Here is a 12039-nt window from a genome sequence, read left to right on the forward strand (position 1 = left end):
GATACTGCCACGGTCTGTGTGGAAATGTAGTTTATTACCTTCATAGCTGCGGGCAATATTTGAATGTTTGTTGACAACTGAGATGTATTTGCTATAAAGATGGATTGATGTCAATTAATCCTCCAATGATGTATCTCTTGGATAGAGAAAGGTCCAATCTGCCACCATTTGGAAAACGTAAAACAAGGATGGATTGATGTCAATTAATCCTCCAATGATGTATCTCTTGGATAGAGAAAGGTCCAATCTGCCATTATTTGGAAAACGTAAAACATGGCATGAGCCAGTATGTTGTGGTGCTGTGGCTTAGTTGGTTAAAGCGCCTGTCTAGTAAACAGGAGATCCTGAGTTCGAATCTCAGCAGTGCCTATTTTAGCTCTAGAATTGGAAAACTATCTTATGTGCCTCATCATTATTGCACCGAATCTACATCTCTTGCGTTATGGCACATAAATCACACAAGAACAACCACTATATATTAAATATATGTTGACTGAAAATTCATCAACCTAAAATTTGTATTTGCTTCTCTGGCAGTTTAAAAAGGAGATACTATATGTGTCTATCTTATTTACTTCACAGGGTCATTCTCAGTTTATTTGATCCCCTAGAATGTTTGATTAAACCTTCTTTTTTTTTCTTGTGAAAGCAAGGCCTTTTTCCCATCAACTTTCTCAAAGGGTTTTCCAAAGAAGACTTCTTCCAGGAGACATATAGCACAGAGACGTGCTTTGGAAGCATAATCTGTGCCCCCGGATTACAACTATAAGGCTCTACGTGAAGCAAGTGAGAAAGCCATCCCGTTGGCAACCATCTTTTTAATATCCAGCAAAGATTCCAAGAATTATTCAGCTGCTAATCTGATTTTGGCCATTAAGTAACAGTTCTCTTTTAAAACCTTTCTAAATATTTCCAAGCACATTCTCAATCTATTATTTGAAAGTCCTGAATACTCTCTCTCAATATGCTGGGACCTGTGATGGCAGCTGTGGACAATACAGAGGCATGGGGAAGAAAGGCAATGGCCATCCATAAAAGTAACCAAAACCCAGACCCAAACACAGAACGCAGAGTTTGGTGAATTAGCTGCACAACTCAAGGCGGAGAAGGTGGTTTCCTATAGTACAATGTGTCCTGCAGAGGCAGCATTTAGCATTCTTTGTATACCCATGCTAGACATGGATAGTGGTCAGAAAAGAAAGTTCACTTTGGTAAAATTATCATGACTGAGGGAATTGAGTGAGGAAAGGAGAAAAGAGTGGAGTATGAAAGGAGGGGGATCTTTTAGAGCTATAGTTATCCTCTATCAATTAATCAATCAGTCAAGTTCCAATCTTGTGCCACTGGGACAAAGTTAATCTTCAAAACTGATACTGCCACGGTCAGTGTGGAAATGTAGTTTATTACCTTCATAGCTGCGGGCAATATTTGAATGTTTGTTGACAACTGAGATGTATTTGCTATAAAGATGGATTGATGTCAATTAATCCTCCAATGATGTATCTCTTGGATAGAGAAAGGTCCAATCTGCCACCATTTGGAAAACGTAAAACAAGGATGGATTGATGTCAATTAATCCTCCAATGATGTATCTCTTGGATAGAGAAAGGTCCAATCTGCCATCATTTGGAAAACGTAAAACAAGGATGGATTGATGTCAATTAATCCTCCAATGATGTATCTCTTGGATAGAGAAAGGTCCAATCTGCCATTATTTGGAAAACGTAAAACAAGGCATGAGCCAGTATGTTGTGGTGCTGTGGCTTAGTTGGTTAAAGCGCCTGTCTAGTAAACAGGAGATCCTGAGTTCGAATCTCAGCAGTGCCTATTTTAGCTCTAGAATTGGAAAACTATCTTATGTGCCTCATCATTATTGCACCGAATCTACATCTCTTGCGTTATGGCACATAAATCACACAAGAACAACCACTATATATTAAATATATGTTGACTGAAAATTCATCAACCTAAAATTTGTATTTGCTTCTCTGGCAGTTTAAAAAGGAGATACTATATGTGTCTATCTTATTTACTTCACAGGGTCATTCTCAGTTTATTTGATCCCCTAGAATGTTTGATTAAACCTTCTTTTTTTTTCTTGTGAAAGCAAGGCCTTTTTCCCATCAACTTTCTCAAAGGGTTTTCCAAAGAAGACTTCTTCCAGGAGACATATAGCACAGAGACGTGCTTTGGAAGCATAATCTGTGCCCCCGGATTACAACTATAAGGCTCTACGTGAAGCAAGTGAGAAAGCCATCCCGTTGGCAACCATCTTTTTAATATCCAGCAAAGATTCCAAGAATTATTCAGCTGCTAATCTGATTTTGGCCATTAAGTAACAGTTCTCTTTTAAAACCTTTCTAAATATTTCCAAGCACATTCTCAATCTATTATTTGAAAGTCCTGAATACTCTCTCTCAATATGCTGGGACCTGTGATGGCAGCTGTGGACAAGACGGAGGCATGGGGAAGAAAGGCAATGGCCATCCATAAAAGTAACCAAAACCCAGACCCAAACACAGAACGCAGAGTTTGGTGAATTAGCTGCACAACTCAAGGCGGAGAAGGTGGTTTCCTATAGTACAATGTGTCCTGCAGAGGCAGCATTTAGCATTCTTTGTATACCCATGCTAGACATGGATAGTGGTCAGAAAAGAAAGTTCACTTTGGTAAAATTATCATGACTGAGGGAATTGAGTGAGGAAAGGAGAATAGAGTGGAGTATGAAAGGAGGGGGATCTTTTAGAGCTATAGTTATCCTCTATCAATTAATCAATCAGTCAAGTTCCAATCTTGTGCCACTGGGACAAAGTTAATCTTCAAAACTGATACTGCCACGGTCAGTGTGGAAATGTAGTTTATTACCTTCATAGCTGCGGGCAATATTTAAATGTTTGTTGACAACTGAGATGTATTTGCTATAAAGATGGATTGATGTCAATTAATCCTCCAATGATGTATCTCTTGGATAGAGAAAGGTCCAATCTGCCACCATTTGGAAAACGTAAAACAAGGATGGATTGATGTCAATTAATCCTCCAATGATGTATCTCTTGGATAGAGAAAGGTCCAATCTGCCATTATTTGGAAAACGTAAAACAAGGCATGAGCCAGTATGTTGTGGTGCTGTGGCTTAGTTGGTTAAAGCGCCTGTCTAGTAAACAGGAGATCCTGAGTTCGAATCTCAGCAGTGCCTATTTTAGCTCTAGAATTGGAAAACTATCTTATGTGCCTCATCATTATTGCACCGAATCTACATCTCTTGCGTTATGGCACATAAATCACACAAGAACAACCACTATATATTAAATATATGTTGACTGAAAATTCATCAACCTAAAATTTGTATTTGCTTCTCTGGCAGTTTAAAAAGGAGATACTATATGTGTCTATCTTATTTACTTCACAGGGTCATTCTCAGTTTATTTGATCCCCTAGAATGTTTGATTAAACCTTCTTTTTTTTTCTTGTGAAAGCAAGGCCTTTTTCCCATCAACTTTCTCAAAGGGTTTTCCAAAGAAGACTTCTTCCAGGAGACATATAGCACAGAGACGTGCTTTGGAAGCATAATCTGTGCCCCCAGATTACAACTATAAGGCTCTACGTGAAGCAAGTGAGAAAGCCATCCCGTTGGCAACCATCTTTTTAATATCCAGCAAAGATTCCAAGAATTATTCAGCTGCTAATCTGATTTTGGCCATTAAGTAACAGTTCTCTTTTAAAACCTTTCTAAATATTTCCAAGCACATTCTCAATCTATTATTTGAAAGTCCTGAATACTCTCTCTCAATATGCTGGGACCTGTGATGGCAGCTGTGGACAAGACGGAGGCATGGGGAAGAAAGGCAATGGCCATCCATAAAAGTAACCAAAACCCAGACCCAAACACAGAACGCAGAGTTTGGTGAATTAGCTGCACAACTCAAGGCGGAGAAGGTGGTTTCCTATAGTACAATGTGTCCTGCAGAGGCAGCATTTAGCATTCTTTGTATACCCATGCTAGACATGGATAGTGGTCAGAAAAGAAAGTTCACTTTGGTAAAATTATCATGACTGAGGGAATTGAGTGAGGAAAGGAGAATAGAGTGGAGTATGAAAGGAGGGGGATCTTTTAGAGCTATAGTTATCCTCTATCAATTAATCAATCAGTCAAGTTCCAATCTTGTGCCACTGGGACAAAGTTAATCTTCAAAACTGATACTGCCACGGCCAGTGTGGAAATGTAGTTTATTACCTTCATAGCTGCGGGCAATATTTGAATATTTGTTGACAACTGAGATGTATTTGCTATAAAGATGGATTGATGTCAATTAATCCTCCAATGATGTATCTCTTGGATAGAGAAAGGTCCAATCTGCCACCATTTGGAAAACGTAAAACAAGGATGGATTGATGTCAATTAATCCTCCAATGATGTATCTCTTGGATAGAGAAAGGTCAAATCTGCCATTATTTGGAAAACGTAAAACAAGGCACGAGCCAGTATGTTGTGGTGCTGTGGCTTAGTTGGTTAAAGCGCCTGTCTAGTAAACAGGAGATCCTGAGTTCGAATCTCAGCAGTGCCTATTTTAGCTCTAGAATTGGAAAACTATCTTATGTGCCTCATCATTATTGCACCGAATCTACATCTCTTGCGTTATGGCACATAAATCACACAAGAACAACCACTATATATTAAATATATGTTGACTGAAAATTCATCAACCTAAAATTTGTATTTGCTTCTCTGGCAGTTTAAAAAGGAGATACTATATGTGTCTATCTTATTTACTTCACAGGGTCATTCTCAGTTTATTTGATCCCCTAGAATGTTTGATTAAACCTTCTTTTTTTTTCTTGTGAAAGCAAGGCCTTTTTCCCATCAACTTTCTCAAAGGGTTTTCCAAAGAAGACTTCTTCCAGGAGACATATAGCACAGAGACGTGCTTTGGAAGCATAATCTGTGCCCCCGGATTACAACTATAAGGCTCTACGTGAAGCAAGTGAGAAAGCCATCCCGTTGGCAACCATCTTTTTAATATCCAGCAAAGATTCCAAGAATTATTCAGCTGCTAATCTGATTTTGGCCATTAAGTAACAGTTCTCTTTTAAAACCTTTCTAAATATTTCCAAGCACATTCTCAATCTATTATTTGAAAGTCCTGAATACTCTCTCTCAATATGCTGGGACCTGTGATGGCAGCTGTGGACAAGACGGAGGCATGGGGAAGAAAGGCAATGGCCATCCATAAAAGTAACCAAAACCCAGACCCAAACACAGAACGCAGAGTTTGGTGAATTAGCTGCACAACTCAAGGCGGAGAAGGTGGTTTCCTATAGTACAATGTGTCCTGCAGAGGCAGCATTTAGCATTCTTTGTATACCCATGCTAGACATGGATAGTGGTCAGAAAAGAAAGTTCACTTTGGTAAAATTATCATGACTGAGGGAATTGAGTGAGGAAAGGAGAATAGAGTGGAGTATGAAAGGAGGGGGATCTTTTAGAGCTATAGTTATCCTCTATCAATTAATCAATCAGTCAAGTTCCAAACTTGTGCCACTGGGACAAAGTTAATCTTCAAAACTGATACTGCCACGGCCAGTGTGGAAATGTAGTTTATTACCTTCATAGCTGCGGGCAATATTTGAATATTTGTTGACAACTGAGATGTATTTGCTATAAAGATGGATTGATGTCAATTAATCCTCCAATGATGTATCTCTTGGATAGAGAAAGGTCCAATCTGCCACCATTTGGAAAACGTAAAACAAGGATGGATTGATGTCAATTAATCCTCCAATGATGTATCTCTTGGATAGAGAAAGGTCAAATCTGCCATTATTTGGAAAACGTAAAACAAGGCACGAGCCAGTATGTTGTGGTGCTGTGGCTTAGTTGGTTAAAGCGCCTGTCTAGTAAACAGGAGATCCTGAGTTCGAATCTCAGCAGTGCCTATTTTAGCTCTAGAATTGGAAAACTATCTTATGTGCCTCATCATTATTGCACCGAATCTACATCTCTTGCGTTATGGCACATAAATCACACAAGAACAACCACTATATATTAAATATATGTTGACTGAAAATTCATCAACCTAAAATTTGTATTTGCTTCTCTGGCAGTTTAAAAAGGAGATACTATATGTGTCTATCTTATTTACTTCACAGGGTCATTCTCAGTTTATTTGATCCCCTAGAATGTTTGATTAAACCTTCTTTTTTTTTCTTGTGAAAGCAAGGCCTTTTTCCCATCAACTTTCTCAAAGGGTTTTCCAAAGAAGACTTCTTCCAGGAGACATATAGCACAGAGACGTGCTTTGGAAGCATAATCTGTGCCCCCGGATTACAACTATAAGGCTCTACGTGAAGCAAGTGAGAAAGCCATCCCGTTGGCAACCATCTTTTTAATATCCAGCAAAGATTCCAAGAATTATTCAGCTGCTAATCTGATTTTGGCCATTAAGTAACAGTTCTCTTTTAAAACCTTTCTAAATATTTCCAAGCACATTCTCAATCTATTATTTGAAAGTCCTGAATACTCTCTCTCAATATGCTGGGACCTGTGATGGCAGCTGTGGACAAGATGGAGGCATGGGGAAGAAAGGCAATGGCCATCCATAAAAGTAACCAAAACCCAGACCCAAACACAGAACGCAGAGTTTGGTGAATTAGCTGCACAACTCAAGGCGGAGAAGGTGGTTTCCTATAGTACAATGTGTCCTGCAGAGGCAGCATTTAGCATTCTTTGTATACCCATGCTAGACATGGATAGTGGTCAGAAAAGAAAGTTCACTTTGGTAAAATTATCATGACTGAGGGAATTGAGTGAGGAAAGGAGAATAGAGTGGAGTATGAAAGGAGGGGGATCTTTTAGAGCTATAGTAATCCTCTATCAATTAATCAATCAGTCAAGTTCCAATCTTGTGCCACTGGGACAAAGTTAATCTTCAAAACTGATACTGCCACGGTCAGTGTGGAAATGTAGTTTATTACCTTCATAGCTGCGGGCAATATTTGAATGTTTGTTGACAACTGAGATGTATTTGCTATAAAGATGGATTGATGTCAATTAATCCTCCAATGATGTATCTCTTGGATAGAGAAAGGTCCAATCTGCCACCATTTGGAAAACGTAAAACAAGGATGGATTGATGTCAATTAATCCTCCAATGATGTATCTCTTGGATAGAGAAAGGTCCAATCTGCCATTATTTGGAAAACCTAAAACAAGGCATGAGCCAGTATGTTGTGGTGCTGTGGCTTAGTTGGTTAAAGCGCCTGTCTAGTAAACAGGAGATCCTGAGTTCGAATCTCAGCAGTGCCTATTTTAGCTCTAGAATTGGAAAACTATCTTATGTGCCTCATCATTATTGCACCGAATCTACATCTCTTGCGTTATGGCACATAAATCACACAAGAACAACCACTATATATTAAATATATGTTGACTGAAAATTCATCAACCTAAAATTTGTATTTGCTTCTCTGGCAGTTTAAAAAGGAGATACTATATGTGTCTATCTTATTTACTTCACAGGGTCATTCTCAGTTTATTTGATCCCCTAGAATGTTTGATTAAACCTTCTTTTTTTTTCTTGTGAAAGCAAGGCCTTTTTCCCATCAACTTTCTCAAAGGGTTTTCCAAAGAAGACTTCTTCCAGGAGACATATAGCACAGAGACGTGCTTTGGAAGCATAATCTGTGCCCCCAGATTACAACTATAAGGCTCTACGTGAAGCAAGTGAGAAAGCCATCCCGTTGGCAACCATCTTTTTAATATCCAGCAAAGATTCCAAGAATTATTCAGCTGCTAATCTGATTTTGGCCATTAAGTAACAGTTCTCTTTTAAAACCTTTCTAAATATTTCCAAGCACATTCTCAATCTATTATTTGAAAGTCCTGAATACTCTCTCTCAATATGCTGGGACCTGTGATGGCAGCTGTGGACAAGACGGAGGCATGGGGAAGAAAGGCAATGGCCATCCATAAAAGTAACCAAAACCCAGACCCAAACACAGAACGCAGAGTTTGGTGAATTAGCTGCACAACTCAAGGCGGAGAAGGTGGTTTCCTATAGTACAATGTGTCCTGCAGAGGCAGCATTTAGCATTCTTTGTATACCCATGCTAGACATGGATAGTGGTCAGAAAAGAAAGTTCACTTTGGTAAAATTATCATGACTGAGGGAATTGAGTGAGGAAAGGAGAATAGAGTGGAGTATGAAAGGAGGGGGATCTTTTAGAGCTATAGTTATCCTCTATCAATTAATCAATCAGTCAAGTTCCAATCTTGTGCCACTGGGACAAAGTTAATCTTCAAAACTGATACTGCCACGGCCAGTGTGGAAATGTAGTTTATTACCTTCATAGCTGCGGGCAATATTTGAATATTTGTTGACAACTGAGATGTATTTGCTATAAAGATGGATTGATGTCAATTAATCCTCCAATGATGTATCTCTTGGATAGAGAAAGGTCCAATCTGCCACCATTTGGAAAACGTAAAACAAGGATGGATTGATGTCAATTAATCCTCCAATGATGTATCTCTTGGATAGAGAAAGGTCAAATCTGCCATTATTTGGAAAACGTAAAACAAGGCACGAGCCAGTATGTTGTGGTGCTGTGGCTTAGTTGGTTAAAGCGCCTGTCTAGTAAACAGGAGATCCTGAGTTCGAATCTCAGCAGTGCCTATTTTAGCTCTAGAATTGGAAAACTATCTTATGTGCCTCATCATTATTGCACCGAATCTACATCTCTTGCGTTATGGCACATAAATCACACAAGAACAACCACTATATATTAAATATATGTTGACTGAAAATTCATCAACCTAAAATTTGTATTTGCTTCTCTGGCAGTTTAAAAAGGAGATACTATATGTGTCTATCTTATTTACTTCACAGGGTCATTCTCAGTTTATTTGATCCCCTAGAATGTTTGATTAAACCTTCTTTTTTTTTCTTGTGAAAGCAAGGCCTTTTTCCCATCAACTTTCTCAAAGGGTTTTCCAAAGAAGACTTCTTCCAGGAGACATATAGCACAGAGACGTGCTTTGGAAGCATAATCTGTGCCCCCGGATTACAACTATAAGGCTCTACGTGAAGCAAGTGAGAAAGCCATCCCGTTGGCAACCATCTTTTTAATATCCAGCAAAGATTCCAAGAATTATTCAGCTGCTAATCTGATTTTGGCCATTAAGTAACAGTTCTCTTTTAAAACCTTTCTAAATATTTCCAAGCACATTCTCAATCTATTATTTGAAAGTCCTGAATACTCTCTCTCAATATGCTGGGACCTGTGATGGCAGCTGTGGACAAGACGGAGGCATGGGGAAGAAAGGCAATGGCCATCCATAAAAGTAACCAAAACCCAGACCCAAACACAGAACGCAGAGTTTGGTGAATTAGCTGCACAACTCAAGGCGGAGAAGGTGGTTTCCTATAGTACAATGTGTCCTGCAGAGGCAGCATTTAGCATTCTTTGTATACCCATGCTAGACATGGATAGTGGTCAGAAAAGAAAGTTCACTTTGGTAAAATTATCATGACTGAGGGAATTGAGTGAGGAAAGGAGAATAGAGTGGAGTATGAAAGGAGGGGGATCTTTTAGAGCTATAGTTATCCTCTATCAATTAATCAATCAGTCAAGTTCCAATCTTGTGCCACTGGGACAAAGTTAATCTTCAAAACTGATACTGCCACGGTCAGTGTGGAAATGTAGTTTATTACCTTCATAGCTGCGGGCAATATTTAAATGTTTGTTGACAACTGAGATGTATTTGCTATAAAGATGGATTGATGTCAATTAATCCTCCAATGATGTATCTCTTGGATAGAGAAAGGTCCAATCTGCCACCATTTGGAAAACGTAAAACAAGGATGGATTGATGTCAATTAATCCTCCAATGATGTATCTCTTGGATAGAGAAAGGTCCAATCTGCCATTATTTGGAAAACGTAAAACAAGGCATGAGCCAGTATGTTGTGGTGCTGTGGCTTAGTTGGTTAAAGCGCCTGTCTAGTAAACAGGAGATCCTGAGTTCGAATCTCAGCAGTGCCTATTTTAGCTCTAGAATTGGAAAACTATCTTATGTGCCTCATCATTATTGCACCGAATCTACATCTCTTGCGTTATGGCACATAAATCACACAAGAACAACCACTATATATTAAATATATGTTGACTGAAAATTCATCAACCTAAAATTTGTATTTGCTTCTCTGGCAGTTTAAAAAGGAGATACTATATGTGTCTATCTTATTTACTTCACAGGGTCATTCTCAGTTTATTTGATCCCCTAGAATGTTTGATTAAACCTTCTTTTTTTTTCTTGTGAAAGCAAGGCCTTTTTCCCATCAACTTTCTCAAAGGGTTTTCCAAAGAAGACTTCTTCCAGGAGACATATAGCACAGAGACGTGCTTTGGAAGCATAATCTGTGCCCCCGGATTACAACTATAAGGCTCTACGTGAAGCAAGTGAGAAAGCCATCCCGTTGGCAACCATCTTTTTAATATCCAGCAAAGATTCCAAGAATTATTCAGCTGCTAATCTGATTTTGGCCATTAAGTAACAGTTCTCTTTTAAAACCTTTCTAAATATTTCCAAGCACATTCTCAATCTATTATTTGAAAGTCCTGAATACTCTCTCTCAATATGCTGGGACCTGTGATGGCAGCTGTGGACAAGACGGAGGCATGGGGAAGAAAGGCAATGGCCATCCATAAAAGTAACCAAAACCCAGACCCAAACACAGAACGCAGAGTTTGGTGAATTAGCTGCACAACTCAAGGCGGAGAAGGTGGTTTCCTATAGTACAATGTGTCCTGCAGAGGCAGCATTTAGCATTCTTTGTATACCCATGCTAGACATGGATAGTGGTCAGAAAAGAAAGTTCACTTTGGTAAAATTATCATGACTGAGGGAATTGAGTGAGGAAAGGAGAATAGAGTGGAGTATGAAAGGAGGGGGATCTTTTAGAGCTATAGTTATCCTCTATCAATTAATCAATCAGTCAAGTTCCAAACTTGTGCCACTGGGACAAAGTTAATCTTCAAAACTGATACTGCCACGGCCAGTGTGGAAATGTAGTTTATTACCTTCATAGCTGCGGGCAATATTTGAATATTTGTTGACAACTGAGATGTATTTGCTATAAAGATGGATTGATGTCAATTAATCCTCCAATGATGTATCTCTTGGATAGAGAAAGGTCCAATCTGCCACCATTTGGAAAACGTAAAACAAGGATGGATTGATGTCAATTAATCCTCCAATGATGTATCTCTTGGATAGAGAAAGGTCAAATCTGCCATTATTTGGAAAACGTAAAACAAGGCACGAGCCAGTATGTTGTGGTGCTGTGGCTTAGTTGGTTAAAGCGCCTGTCTAGTAAACAGGAGATCCTGAGTTCGAATCTCAGCAGTGCCTATTTTAGCTCTAGAATTGGAAAACTATCTTATGTGCCTCATCATTATTGCACCGAATCTACATCTCTTGCGTTATGGCACATAAATCACACAAGAACAACCACTATATATTAAATATATGTTGACTGAAAATTCATCAACCTAAAATTTGTATTTGCTTCTCTGGCAGTTTAAAAAGGAGATACTATATGTGTCTATCTTATTTACTTCACAGGGTCATTCTCAGTTTATTTGATCCCCTAGAATGTTTGATTAAACCTTCTTTTTTTTTCTTGTGAAAGCAAGGCCTTTTTCCCATCAACTTTCTCAAAGGGTTTTCCAAAGAAGACTTCTTCCAGGAGACATATAGCACAGAGACGTGCTTTGGAAGCATAATCTGTGCCCCCGGATTACAACTATAAGGCTCTACGTGAAGCAAGTGAGAAAGCCATCCCGTTGGCAACCATCTTTTTAATATCCAGCAAAGATTCCAAGAATTATTCAGCTGCTAATCTGATTTTGGCCATTAAGTAACAGTTCTCTTTTAAAACCTTTCTAAATATTTCCAAGCACATTCTCAATCTATTATTTGAAAGTCCTGAATACTCTCTCTCAATATGCTGGGACCTGTGATGGCAGCTGTGGACAAGA

The 12039-nt window shown here is 38.8% G+C and overlaps 9 non-coding genes across 9 annotated transcripts; all 9 read left to right on the plus strand.

The window, feature by feature from the left end:
- The first annotated feature begins 295 nt into the window (after nt 1-295).
- On the plus strand, nt 296-369 carry TRNAT-AGU (transfer RNA threonine (anticodon AGU)). Its single transcript has one exon. It is a non-coding gene; the product is annotated as a tRNA-Thr (tRNA).
- Nucleotides 370-1753: 1384 nt separating this feature from the next.
- Nucleotides 1754-1827, plus strand: TRNAT-AGU (transfer RNA threonine (anticodon AGU)). The gene has a single exon. It is a non-coding gene; the product is annotated as a tRNA-Thr (tRNA).
- Nucleotides 1828-3122: 1295 nt separating this feature from the next.
- Nucleotides 3123-3196, plus strand: TRNAT-AGU (transfer RNA threonine (anticodon AGU)). The gene has a single exon. It is a non-coding gene; the product is annotated as a tRNA-Thr (tRNA).
- A 1295-nt stretch (nt 3197-4491) lies between these two features.
- Nucleotides 4492-4565, plus strand: TRNAT-AGU (transfer RNA threonine (anticodon AGU)). Its single transcript has one exon. It is a non-coding gene; the product is annotated as a tRNA-Thr (tRNA).
- Nucleotides 4566-5860: 1295 nt separating this feature from the next.
- TRNAT-AGU (transfer RNA threonine (anticodon AGU)) lies at nt 5861-5934 on the plus strand. The gene has a single exon. It is a non-coding gene; the product is annotated as a tRNA-Thr (tRNA).
- Nucleotides 5935-7229: 1295 nt separating this feature from the next.
- On the plus strand, nt 7230-7303 carry TRNAT-AGU (transfer RNA threonine (anticodon AGU)). The gene has a single exon. It is a non-coding gene; the product is annotated as a tRNA-Thr (tRNA).
- A 1295-nt stretch (nt 7304-8598) lies between these two features.
- On the plus strand, nt 8599-8672 carry TRNAT-AGU (transfer RNA threonine (anticodon AGU)). The gene has a single exon. It is a non-coding gene; the product is annotated as a tRNA-Thr (tRNA).
- Nucleotides 8673-9967: 1295 nt separating this feature from the next.
- TRNAT-AGU (transfer RNA threonine (anticodon AGU)) lies at nt 9968-10041 on the plus strand. Its single transcript has one exon. It is a non-coding gene; the product is annotated as a tRNA-Thr (tRNA).
- A 1295-nt stretch (nt 10042-11336) lies between these two features.
- TRNAT-AGU (transfer RNA threonine (anticodon AGU)) lies at nt 11337-11410 on the plus strand. The gene has a single exon. It is a non-coding gene; the product is annotated as a tRNA-Thr (tRNA).
- The last annotated feature ends 629 nt before the right edge of the window (nt 11411-12039 follow it).

The sequence above is a fragment of the Pelobates fuscus genome, chromosome 3, assembly GCF_036172605.1.
Source record: "Pelobates fuscus isolate aPelFus1 chromosome 3, aPelFus1.pri, whole genome shotgun sequence".
Lineage (NCBI taxonomy): Eukaryota > Metazoa > Chordata > Amphibia > Anura > Pelobatidae > Pelobates > Pelobates fuscus.